The following is a 13,895-nucleotide window of genomic DNA, read 5'->3' as shown; positions in this document are numbered from 1 at the left end:
GGCAATGCAAGGCTACAATTGGTCTCTGAACACCAGCGAGAGGGCAGGTTATCATATTTGATAAATTCAGCGGTGGGATAGGTGAAGGTAGGATTGCTAGGAAACAGCATTTTTTTTAAAAAAACAGATGTAAAATAATGTCTTTGCAATTCTCTACTGAGACACAGGCTGTGACAAGAGAAAGGGAACAAAGCATGGGCAGATTTGAGACCATTAGCAAGCAAACACTGGATAAAAGCAACTGCATAAATAATTTTAAAGTTACTTCGTAACCTAGTTGTAAACTTAAATTATTGGACAATCAAAGCTTACTCCAATTTTCTATTACATTCACTGGAATGTATTTTTTTAATCATCAAATATGATGATTTTTCAGCTTTCTTATTTCTTGATGCCTTGTGTACATTTGACAGATTATGTTTGCACAACTTCCTTAAATGGCCATTCTTCATGTGGAATTGATCATAGGTTTTGGCAGATCATTTGACTTAGGATATGAATTAAGAACTATAGGAGGCCCTTCAGATGTTCAGCCTACACCATCATTTAACAAGATCACAATAGGTCCAATGTCAAACTCAACTCTGCCTTGTCCAACTCCGGTATTTTTCACTATCCAACTTATCAAGTCTATGCCTTAAAAATGTTTATAGGCACTACATAGTTTTACACCCTCATGGCCCTCAAAAATGAACTAATTTTCCCCTTAAATGGTTGATTCTTTATTTTTAAATACTAACCTCAAGTTCTAGGTTCTCACACAAAAGAAAGCATCCACTTCCTATTCACCTTGTCAAGATCTGTCAAAATCTTAAAACTTTTCAATCATCCAATCTCATTTCTCTACTCTGGCAGACTAAGCCAACAACTTTTCCTCACAGGACATCAATACTTAATATAATCTACTACAGTAAAGATTGCCTGATGCAAATTTTTAATAAAAACACTACCCTTCACTGAGACTAAAAGAACATCTTTTTTCCAATGGTTGGATGGGAATCGCATTAAATTGGAGCAGAAACACTCAATAAGCTACCTGTAATTCAAAAAAGATGCAAATTAAAGACTATTGGTCCGAAACAGCAAATGTGCAGGGTTTATAGGTTAATTGGTGTATTTGGCCAGGGTGGGGGGGGGGGGGGGGGGGGTGGGGAGAGGGGGCTTATGGGCCATAAGGGCCTATTACCATGCTGTATGTCAAAAGAAAATTGAGTCATCCCCATTTTCAACTATTGCCACCCCAAAAGTGAGAAGATTCTTACTATTATGCTAAGGGAAAGAGACACAAAAGTTTGCAAGGGAGTCAAGTTTCCATGATTCCAAGCAAAAAGTAATTTGCAAATGTTTATCTTCAAATAAAATCAGATTTGCCTTCTGACAGATGTATTCAGGATGAGGAATCGAAGTAACCTGATAGAAACACAAATGAGGATACCCTCTTATGAACTATTTTCAGTACTTCTATGCCACCTTTGAGAAGAGCCACTAAACTGCCTGATAGGGTTGAGGACTCTGTGATATCTGACTCTGAGAGCAACATCAGAACATCACTCAAGAGGGTGAACCTTCGCTAGGCATCAGGCCCAGACAGCATACCTGGCAGGGTACTGAAAATCTGTGCCAACCAAGTAGCTGGAGTATTCATGGACATTTTCAATCTCTCATTGTTGAAGTCAGAGGTTCCCACCCGCTTCAAAAGGGCATCAATCATCCTGGTACCCAAGAAGAGTAGTGTGAGCTGCCTCAATGACTACCATCCAGTAGCACTAACTTCGACTGTGAAGAAATGTTTTGAGAGGATGGTCATGGCCAGAATTAACATGTACCTAATGAAAGATCTGGACCCACTGGAATTCACCTGTTACCACAATCACTCCACACTAGATACAACATCGCTCCTTCTCCACTCAGCTCTGGACCACCTCGAAAACAGCAATTCATACACACAGCTGCTCTTCATCGACTACTGCTTGTCCTTCAATACCATTATTCCCTCAGTGCTGGTCAAGAAGCTACAAACTTTAGGCCTCTGTACCCACCTCAGCAACTTGAATCTTGACTTTCTTATTAGAAGACCACAGCCAGTATGAATTGTAAACTCACTGATCATCTCCTCCCCACTAATTATCAGCACAGGTGCACCCAAGAATACGTGCTTAGCCCACTGTTCTACTCATTATATACCCATGATATCATGGCCAGGCACAATTCCAATGCTACCTACAAGGCTGATGAAGACACCACAGTTGTTGGCAGAATCACAAACGGCAATGAGGAAGCATACAGAAGGGAGATAGATCAGCTTGTTAAATGGTGTAATGACAACAACCTTGAACTCAACGACAACAAAACCAAGGAGATGATTGTGGATTTCAGGAGGAAGTCAGGGGGACACGACCCAGTCCTCATCAAGAGCTTAGTTGTGGAGAAGGTTAAGAACTTCAAATTCCTGGGTGTCAACATCTCCAAGGATCTGTCCTAGAACCTCCATGTGGATGAAATCTCAAAGAAGGACTACCAGCAGCTATAGTTAGTGAGGTGTCTGAGGAGATTCAGTAGACTGTTGAGAGCATTCTGGCTGGTTGCATCACTGCCTGGTATGGAAGCACCAATGCTCAGGACAAGAATAAACTCCAGAGGGTTGTTAACTTGGCCTGCAACATCACAGGCATCAGAGTTTACTCCATTGAGGACATCTACATGAGGCAGTGTCTGAAAAACAGCAGCCTCTATCCTCAAGACCCCCACCACCCAAGCCATGCCCTCTTCACTCTGCTACCGTCAGGGAAAAGGTACAGGAGCCTAAAGATGAACACTCAATTGCACAAGGACAGCTTTTTCCCTGCTGCCATCCAATTCCTGAATAATTAATGAACCAAAGACTCTGCCTTGCTGTTCATGCACAATTATTTTAATTTTTTTATATAATTTTATAGATGGTTATAATATGAATGTTTGCACTATGATATTGCCACAAAACACCATATTTCATGACTGGTTTACGACAATAAATTCTGATTTTCATTTTATGTTGGTTTAATATCCAAAAAGATCTGGATAAATATTATTAAGAGTGATGATGAAAGTTAACATTGAAAAATATCAAGTCCCTGTTTTCTATACTTACTGGTTCTCACGAATCAACAGAAAAATTAGGTTCCCTGACCATTCAATTCAGGGAAAGGTGACAATATCAAGGAATTTTAACTGTTTCGGCTTTGTGACATCATAATTCAATGCTGCAGAATGACACAGGGTCACAAACAAACTAAATACTTTTTTCCATATATTGACAATTTTTCCATGTGAAGATACAAATGTCAATGACTTAATTTTGTTCAGATTATTAATAAGTAATCTTACAATAGCTATTGTAAAAAATGTAAGGGATTATGACTGGTCTTTTTAGAATCATCAGTCAGACCTGGCAACTCCAAACAGAAATCCCAATTTGAAAATATTTATTGCTCTCTAATGATTAAAGTGATGATAAAGCTCACACCTGCATCTCCTCTGTTTCTCATAAAACCTGTCTCTTGTAAGGACACCACCCCTTTCTTACAATTCCTCCACCTTCACCACATTTGTTACCAGAACCAGGCCTTCCAAATGAGGACATCTAAAATGCCATTTTCTTTAATATATGTGGATTCTCTCTTTCAATCACTGATAAAACCCGTACCTACTCTTTTTCCTCACATCTTTACCCTTATTCCATCTGCACAAGACAGAATTCCTCTGGTCCTCACTTTCCACCCTGCCAGCCACATTCCAACACATTATCCTCTGACACTTCCACGAACTCTCAAACCCTCGACCAGCCACATCTCCCTCTCTCCATTCAAATCGCTTTTAGTAGGGATAAGTCTCTCCGAGACCCGCTAATCATCTGTTACCTCCATACCCCACCCTTCTACTCCTTTAGGCACCGGCCCCTGTAATCGCAGGAAGTGAAAACATTTCCCATATCTCTCCCCTCACCTCCATCCAGGGCCACAAATAGATCTTCCAGGTGAGGCAGAGCTTCACATGAACATCGTTCAACCTAATCTACTGCATTTGGTGTACCCAGTGAGGCTTCCTTTACATAGGTGAGACCAAACACTGATTGGATGACCACTTCATCAAACACCTATGCTTTTTTTTGTAGGTTTAAATTTTACCTTCTTTTACCTAACCATTTCCTGCAAAAAAACGTATGTAATATTGCTCCAGTACAGCTTTAAACCTGGCAGCATGAACATTGAGCTTTTTTTTCTCATTTTAGGTAACTCCACCCTCACCTGCTTCCACTGTTTCAATCCCTTCCTTACCTATTCCTCTACTCTTTTTTCTCTCTCAAACTTCCCCCCATCTCCCCACCCAGGAATGGTTTCTCCCTCTGTCTCTCTCCACCTCTGGATCTCTTCTCCAGCTTCTTTCCCCCTTTATATTTGCAATTTTACCTTTTCATCTTAGTCTTGATAAAGGGTTTTGACACAAATCATTTGCTACATTTCTACCTATGGGTGCTGCCTGACTTGCTCAATTCCTCCAGAAATTCTTTGCTCAAGATTTTCCAAAGAATTTGTTCTCAGGATTATTGAAAGGTGGTGTGATACACCCAGGAGACCACATTGGGTGTCACGTTTTTATTATTAACATTCTCAGATGCATATCTATTTGAAGGTCATCAGAACAAATTAAGATAGGACATGCACAGAGATAGGTTGTAAAGAGAGCTTTTTGGCACATTGGCCTTCATAAATCAAAGTATTGAATATAGGAGTTAGGATATTATAGCAAAGCTGTACAACACTTTGGTGAGGCCAGATTTGGAGTATTGTGTGCAGGTTTGGTCACCTAACTACAGCAAAGATAATATAATTGAAAGAAGGGCATGGCAAGATGGCGTAGAGTCTAGACGTAATCTCGACCTCTCTGGCCAGACTTTTAAGTTTTTTAACCCTTTGTTTTCAAGGTTAAACTTTTTAAATTTTAGTTTAAAGTATTGAGGAACTTTTTCTTCTTTGGCTTGGCTTCGCGGACGAAGATTTATGGAGGGGGTAAAAAGTCCACGTCAGCTGCAGGCTCGTTTGTGGCTGACCAGTCCGATGCGGGACAGGCAGACACGATTGCAGCGGTTGCAAGGGAAAATTGGTTGGTTGGGGTTGGGTGTTGGGTTTTTCCTCCTTTGCCTTTTGTCAGTGAGGTGGGCTCTGCGGTCTTCTTCAAAGGAGGCTGCTGCCCGCCAAACTGTGAGGCGCCAAGATGCACGGTTTGAGGCGTTATCAGCCCACTGGCGGTGGTCAATGTGGCAGGCACCAAGAGATTTCTTTAGGCAGTCCTTGTACCTTTTCTTTGGTGCACCTCTGTCACGGTGGCCAGTGGAGAGCTCGCCATATAATACGATCTTGGGAAGGCGATGGTCCTCCATTCTGGAGACGTGACCCATCCAGCGCAGCTGGATCTTCAGCAGCGTGGACTCGATGCTGTCGACCTCTGCCATCTCGAGTACCTCGACGTTAGGGGTGTGAGCGCTCCAATGGATGTTGAGGATGGAGCGGAGACAACGCTGGTGGAAGCGTTCCAGGAGCCGTAGGTGGTGCCGGTAGAGGACCCATGATTCGGAGCCGAACAGGAGTGTGGGTATGACAACGGCTCTGTATACGCTTATCTTTGTGAGGTTTTTCAGGTGGTTGTTTTTCCAGACTCTTTTGTGTAGTCTTCCAAAGGCGCTATTTGCCTTGGCGAGTCTGTTGTCTATCTCATTGTCGATCCTTGCATCTGATGAAATGGTGCAGCCGAGATAGGTAAACTGGTTGACCGTTTTGAGTTTTGTGTGCCCGATGGAGATGTGGGGGGGCTGGTAGTCATGGTGGGGAGCTGGCTGATGGAGGACCTCAGTTTTCTTCAGGCTGACTTCCAGGCCAAACATTTTGGCAGTTTCCGCAAAGCAGGACGTCAAGCGCTGAAGAGCTGGCTCTGAATGGGCAACTAAAGCGGCATCATCTGCAAAGAGTAGTTCACGGACAAGTTTCTCTTGTGTCTTGGTGTGAGCTTGCAGGCGCCTCAGATTGAAGAGACTGCCATCCGTGCGGTACCGGATGTAAACAGCGTCTTCATTGTTGGGGTCTTTCATGGCTTGGTTCAGCATCATGCTGAAGAAGATTGAAAAGAGGGTTGGTGCGAGAACACAGCCTTGCTTCACGCCATTGTTAATGGAGAAGGGTTCAGAGAGCTCATTGCTGTATCTGACCCGACCTTGTTGGTTTTCGTGCAGTTGGATAATCATGTTGAGGAACTTTGGGGGACATCCGATGCGCTCTAGTATTTGCCAAAGCCCTTTCCTGCTCACGGTGTCGAAGGCTTTGGTGAGGTCAACAAAGGTGATGTAGAGTCCTTTGTTTTGTTCTCTGCACTTTTCTTGGAGCTGTCTGAGGGCAAAGACCATGTCAGTGGTTCCTCTGTTTGCGCGAAAGCCGCACTGTGATTCTGGGAGAATATTCTCAGCGACACTAGGTATTATTCTATTTAGTAGAATCCTAGCGAAGATTTTGCCTGCAATGGAGAGCAACGTGATTCCCCTGTAGTTTGAGCAGTCTGATTTCTCGCCTTTGTTTTTGTACAGGGTGATGATGGTGGCATCACGAAGATCCTGAGGCAGTTTACCTTGGTCCCAACAAAGCTTGAAAAACTCATGCAGTTTGGTATTGAGGAACTACTATGGCCATTAATGGTAAAAAGATTAAACCTCAAGTGCAGAAGAAGTTACATTTTCGAAGTGCTGAAGATTTGGGGCCTAAATGACTTGATACACCCTCAGGCTTAATCTCTTCAGTGTCTAAATCTCAAAGACTGCCCGTGGGAGCTGAAAAAAAAATGTCTACTACTCACCAAGTGAAGGATAGCGCTGGAATTACCCGTTCTCTGGAGGAAGGTGCATGTTCCCAAGAAGTGGATCCCGATTCTGGAAGCCTTTTGATTTTAACGGAGGGAGCACGCAGGAAGACGACTTCATTGTTTGAAATGCATCAGGAAGCATTTCAACCTGAAGATATCGATTTCCTCCGTGATTTTGCACAAAAACAATGAGCTGCGGGGTAAGACCAGCGGCGACCCCTGAGGAAGTCGGGGTGCCGTCGCTGGGAGTCCAGACCCGCAGTAAAACCTCTAAAATGCCTTTCGTTGAGTTGCAGCAGGAGCTAAAGTTACCTGGTTCTGCCACTATGTTAGAGAAAGCAGGGCTGAGCTTTTCTGAGTTACAATGTATGCAGTTAAATGCTGTCATTCAACCTTTAATGAATAAGATGGTTCAAATGAATGCTAGTATAAGTTCAGAATTGAATACAGTTAAAGCACGTGTGGAAGCATCTTGTGAAGATTTAAAAAAATTTCAGTCTGCTTTTTTGGAATGTAAACAGCAAGTGGTTTCTAACACAGAAAAAGTGTTGAAGGTTGAAAAATCAGTTATAGAATTGGGAGAATGTGAGAAGGAGTTAGAGAGGAAAATAGACTACTTGGAGAATCAAAGTAGAAGGAATAATGTGAAAATCGTTGGTTTGCCAGAAGGTATAGAAGGACAAGATCCTCTTCGTTTTTTTTAAAGACTGGATCCCACAAGTATTAGGGCAAGATTTTTTTTCTGAAGGCTTGGTACTGGAAAGAGCTCATAGAGCTTTAAGAAGAACACCTTTACCTGGTCAACCACCGAGATGTTTAATAATTCGATGTTTGAATTATTTGCATAGAGAAGCAATACTTCGACTAGCAGTGCAAAATGCGAGACAACGACAAACTCCGTTATTGATTCAGAATAGTAGAGTTTTTTTTTATCCCGACTTGAGTCAAGAGGTCATTCAACGCCGACGTCGATTTAACACAGTTAAAGAAGCTTTGTGGCATAAAGGTTATAAGTCTACTTTTTGCTACCCGGCAGTGTTGAAGGTGTTTTACGGAGATCATCAATTTCGTTTTTTGAGAATGATCGCGAAGCAATGATTTTTGCTGATTCATTGCCAGACATAAGAGGACAAAGACATAGTCCACCATTATCTCCTAAAGAAAAATCTGCTTGTTTTGGAAACGGAAGAAATGGCAGAAATGGGAAAAACGGGAATGGAAAGAGTCCAACTTTTTCTGAAATGGGTTCTCCAAGAATGGAATCTCCTGGATGAATAGAAGAATTTTCTTATTCTTATTCTACTTTTTTTTTGTTATTATGATATTTTGATGTTATTCATTGTTTGGCTGGGGAGGGAGAGATTTGCTTAAGTTCTTTACTAGTCATCAGCCACTGGTGGGTGACCCACACCCAATTTTTGTTTAGGGATTACTACCTTTTGGTAGTTTTTTTTTTGGGGGGGGGGAGTTTTTTTCCATCTTAGTTAGCTTTTAATTTTTGTTTTTTTTTCTCCTACTGGAGGGACTAAATATGTTGATTTGAGTTTTCATATAAAGATATTATTGGTATTTAGTAACAATAGTAGATATGTCAAAGTTGAGGTTTGCTACCTTTAATGTTCGGGGTTTAAACAGTCCAATCAAGCGTAAGCGAATCTTGGCGTATATTAAGAAAATGAAAATTGATGTTGCTTTTTTACAAGAAACACATTTGAATCTGAAGGAAAGTATGAAATTAAAGAGGGACTGGGTTGGGCATCTATATTCTTCTTCATTTAATTCTAGGGCTAAAGGCGTAGCAATTTTGATACATAAAAATTTATCTTTTGAATTGCAATCAATGGAGGAAAAGGCAGGATGTATTCTTAAATTGAATTGTAAGATTTTTAGTGAATTTTGGACTTTACTTAATATTTATGCCCCAAATGTAGATGATGAAATATTTATTTCAGATGCATTTTTATATTTGGGTCAGGCTAATGATAATATTTTAGTTGGTGGTGATTTTAATTGTGTTTTGGAACCTTTATTGGATAAATCTCCGAAGAAAGTTAAGATATCTAAGATGGCAGTTCAGGTTCAAGTGTTGATGAAAGATCTTAATTTAGTAGATATTTGGAGACATCTTAATTCGACAGAGAAAGATTTCTCCTTTTATTCATTTAGACAAGAATCGTTTTCAAGGATTGACTTTTTTTTAGTATCGGCATATTTAAAAGGGAAGATACAAGCGGAATATAAAAGTAGGGTGATTTCAGATTATTCTTTGTTACATTTTACATATGCAACTTCTGAGAAAATTTAAGTGGCCTATCGTTGGAGGTTTAATACTATGTTGTTAAAAAATACGGAATTTATTGATTTTTTGAAAAAACAAATTAATTTTTTTTAAAGAAAATTCTAATTCTGTTCAAAGTAAGTTATTTGAGAGGACAAATAATTAGTTATACTTCTAAAATGAAAAAAGAATCGATTAAATCAGAGTCTTGACTTAGAGAAACAGATTGCTGAGTTAGAAAAGGAATTTCAAAAAGATGCTACTGAAGATCAGAAAATAGAATTATCTAGGTTGAAATTGGAATATAATAATTTGCAATCTTATCAATTTGAATGTGTGATTAATAGGACTAAGCAACGGTTTTATGAATGGGGACAGAAAGCACATAAGGTATTGGCATGGCAATTAAAGAAAGACAGGTTTCGAGGAATATTAATTCTGTTAGACGGAATTCTCTTATTACTTATAAGCCTCGTGAGATTCATGATGAATTTTGTTCATTTTATAAAAAGTTATATACATCTGAAGAAAAACAAGAAATTGGATTAATTGATCTTTTTCTATCACAGTTGAATTTATCGATATTAGAGGATGCAGATATACAGGAGTTAGAGGAACCATTTACTGATTTGGAAATAAAAATGGCTATGATGGAAATGCCGAACGGTAAATCGCCTGGTGATGATGGATTTTCAGTTGAATTTTATAAAATTTTTTATGATTATTTATCTACAGTGTTTGGGGATGTATTACGTCAAGTTGGAGAACATTATGAATTACTTAAGTCTTGTTCTAGTGCTTTAATTACAGTAATTCCAAAGAAAGATAGAGATCCTTGAAAGTATCTGCATATAGACCAATTTCGTTGTTAAATGTAGATTATAAAATAATAGCTAAAATATTAGCGAATAGATTGGGTAAATTTTTACCAAAGTTGATTCATATGGATCAAACAGGTTTTATAAAGAATAGATATTTTTCAGATAATATTTTGTGCGTGATTAGCTTGATTAATAGATTTCAACAATCTTCAGACCACCCGATGGTGATATCTTTAGATGCAGAAAAAGCATTTGATAAGAGTTGAGTGAAACTTTTTGTTTAAAGTTCTGGAGAAATTTAAGTTTGGTCCTTTTTTTATTGGTTGGATTAAGGCTTTATATAGTAGCTAGAGTATTTTGGTAGAGATATGATTTTACCTGAAATAACTAAATTTGAGATTTTTCTTATGAAGGTACCAGAGAAGGGTTATATTTCATCTATGTATCAAATATTACAGGATGGTATGGATAAAAAGGGTTGGGATAGGTCTAAACATAAATGGGAAGCGGACATTGGTTTTATTTTTTCCGAGGATGATTGGTTAGATATTTGTTATGATAGTGTAACTAGACTGATAAATGCACATTATGCAATAATTAACTATATTTTTTTACATCAATTATACTTAACACCTGAAAAATTTTAAAAAATATCATTTTCTTGAATCAAATTTGTGTTTTAGATGTGGTAACTTTGTTGGAACTCTTTTTCATGCTGTTTGGCCATGTAGACATATACAATCTTTTTGGAAGAAAATTCAATTGTTTTTAGAATACCTGTATAAGATTAAAATACTTTTAGATCCGACAGCGTTTTTATTGGGTAGTTTGCAACCTTTGAAAAGTTTGGGATTAGATAAGTTTCAACTTGCTTTTGTATATTTAGCTTTATCTGAAGTGAAAAAATGTATTGCTAGTACGTGGAAAGATACAAATATGATTAATATTAATAGATGGCATAATGAGATGAAATATTGTTTAATAATGTGGGAAAATTACATATGTTTTGCATGATAATTATAGGTTTTTTATTAATAAGTGGTTGTTATATTCAGAATATTTACATTTCAATTTAAATTGATTAGATCTTAATATGCATGCTTAATTTTTTTTTAATATTTTTTCTTTTTTTTTTCTTTCTTTATGGCTCTCCTTAGGAGAGTTGGCTGGGGGGGTTCCTTTTTTTTCCTCTATATATAAAAAATAATGTTCATGTTTAGGGTTAATTGTATATGTTATGTACTAATTGTTTTTTGAACGACATAAATAAAGTTTAAAAAAAAACAATACATTGAAAGACTGCAGAGAAGACGTTGCTGGGGTTTGAGGAAATGAGTTACAGGAAAAGAATAGCTTAGGACTTTATTTCCTTTAACGTAGAAGAATAAGGAGAGAATTGATAGAGGTATACAAAGTTATAATGGGTATAGATAGAGTAAATGCAAGTAGGCTTTTTCCACTGAGGTTAAGTGAGATACAAACTAGAGGACATGGGTTATGGTTGGAAGGGGAAAGATTTGGGGAGAACTTCACACAGACTATGGTGGGAATATGAAACAAGCTTCCAGCTGAAGTGGTGAATGTGGGCTTAATTTTAACATTTAAGCAAAATTTAGACAGATATGTGGATGGGAGAGGTATGGAGAGAAATGGACGGTGCAGATTAGTGGGATACGGCAGAATAATGTTCTGAAGGGCCTGTTTTCTGTGCTGTAACATTCTATTCAATGAGTACCCTGACTTCACTGGTTCTTTTGTTGAGTACAGTATTGCAAATTGGTTAATTCCCATTAAAATCTTGCATTTATCTGTGCACACAAATAAACTTTTTCTGTATTTCCGTGGAAGCCTAAGAATACCTGCTTAAGTAATACTGAAGCTACCCATAGCATAATAAGAGTTCAGAAAACACTGTGACAGAGTATTTAGTGGGGGTTTGGGATGATTGTCAGAGCAGATTGCACACAAACATTTTAAAACAGAATTTTTGCAGGACTTTTGCACAGTGCTATTTTGCAAAAGGCAACAAAGTAGCAAAATACAGCAGCAGCTGGTCTGGAAGAGCATGTGGTTTTCACAGACAGGAGTAGAACAGCTTTGCTCTCAGAGAGAGAGGGAGTGAGAGAGAGGAGAGAAAGAAACTTCAGTTCCAGAGGGACAAGCTGGCAAACTTTGGAAGACTGTCAGGTAAAAGGAGAAGACTTGCTGTCTGAATGGAACTCTGTGGCGACTTGAAAGAAAGAGGATCATTTGGAGAACCCTGAAGGGGGCAGGTTTCGTCAGCAAGACTGATTAAAAAGGAATCAGATGCAGATGTCCTGGAGCAAAAGGAATCTCTCTCTGAAAACCAATAAGAACCCTCCTGAGTGATAACCATTTGCCTGTTAAGCACCAAAGCCTGGTGAACTTTATTAATGCTAACTTCTGTGCAAAGTACAAAATTTGCCTGCAACCAGCGACATTGGACTGTGAACGAAATAACTTTTCTACACATATACGCATTACACACACGTGTGCTTAGAATTAGAGGGGGTTTAAGTAGGTTAAGTTGATAGTGATAAGTTAAAGTTTGATTCTGTTTTCATGTGCAAAGATAATTAAAAGCAACTTTTGTTTAAGTAACCCTTTGTCGTGGTGCATATCTATTGCTACTGGGTTTTGGGGCCAGTCGGGACTCTGTAACAACGCCAACTGGCAGGAAGGTAAATGGATATTTTGCTGCATGATAGTCAAAAAACTGCTAAAATCAGAAACCTGAATTAATAAAGAAACTGCTGGAAGCACTCAGCAGATTTTGGCACCACACGTGCAGGAAATCCATCCTCCGATCCAATGGTAGATTACGGGCACAAAAATAATGAATCTATTCATTTGAATGGCAATTGAACATTTGCAAGGAAGCAAGAAAATGTTTATTTTTTTTTATTATTATAAAAACAGGGCATCCTGGAAATATTCAGTAGATCAAGCAGCATCTATGAAGAGAGACCAAGTTGACAATTCAGGGAAAGCCCTTTTGTTGGAACTATGATCTCCATTTCTCTATCTTTAGATGCTGCCTTAGCTATTAAGCGTTGCTAGCATTTTCTGTGATTTTTTTTAAATTTAACTTGCAGAATTTGTGTAGCACAATTTAGCCTGAAAAGATGCAGTTTTGTTGTAAATATCAAGCACAGGTTTTTTTCTTCCATTCAGCTGCATATTTATATTCTTACGGTAGAAACAAACAAAAAGAAAGCAACTTAGGAAACTCCAGTAAAATCACACACCATCTTTTGGCAAAAAAAAACTGCACCCTCTGGCAGAAGAAAGTAAAACCGTTCCAAGCCTTTTTAGTTTTTGGTGAGCAACCTCACGTCAGTGTGATCACTGCACTCAGCATTCATTTCATATAAATACATTTTAAATTGATGGCGGTTAAGTCTAATTTTCTGGTTAATTAGATACAGTTATTCCAAATCAAGTTCTTTGTGTCAGTGATACAAAATTCTCCATTCCTCTTGATTACTTGGGTACTACTTGTTAATTTATTTGCACACCTCATCACTGATATTGTGCTATCTTTTGACAGACCAACTCGGTCTTCCTTTTCCAAAACCAAAGGCTCAGGTTTATGTCAAACATGTCCATGTTAGATATCCATCTGTGATGTGATGCCAGTGCTTCAAACCTCAAACTCATTTCTCAAAAACTACTCTTCTCTGAACTGATGTCTGCATGCAGGGTGCACCTGCTCTCAGGGAAAAATACAAATATTTTTTGTCACTTTTTTATTTAAAATATAATTTCCTTCTTCTGAATTGACACTAAACACTAAAAATTATACAATTTATCCCATGCAATTAACAAGGAATCTTCAATTAAAGACACAGATGTCCTGGCTTACAATCCAAATGTTTTCTAATTCCTTAACA

The 13,895-nt window shown here is 38.5% G+C and overlaps 1 protein-coding gene across 9 annotated transcripts in view; it reads right to left on the bottom strand.

Annotated features, from left to right (window-relative positions):
• Positions 1 to 13,895, bottom strand: part of LOC138741621 (PHD finger protein 21A-like) — a 357,755-nt gene that overhangs the window by 160,580 nt on the left and 183,280 nt on the right. Inside the window, exon 1 of one of the 9 annotated variants that reach the window (XM_069896012.1) lies at positions 3,128 to 3,208. The exons of the other annotated variants lie outside the window; for them this stretch is intronic. The gene's annotated coding sequence lies outside the window, so the exon portion shown is untranslated. Of the gene's footprint in view, positions 1 to 3,127; positions 3,209 to 13,895 lie in introns of those variants that run through there. 9 annotated transcript variants of the gene reach the window in all.

This window comes from Narcine bancroftii, chromosome 1 (genome assembly GCF_036971445.1).
Source record: "Narcine bancroftii isolate sNarBan1 chromosome 1, sNarBan1.hap1, whole genome shotgun sequence".
In the NCBI taxonomy this organism is placed as follows: domain Eukaryota; kingdom Metazoa; phylum Chordata; class Chondrichthyes; order Torpediniformes; family Narcinidae; genus Narcine; species Narcine bancroftii.
Note: the sequence above shows the minus strand (reverse complement) of the source record. Positions and strands in the feature narration are given on the sequence as shown.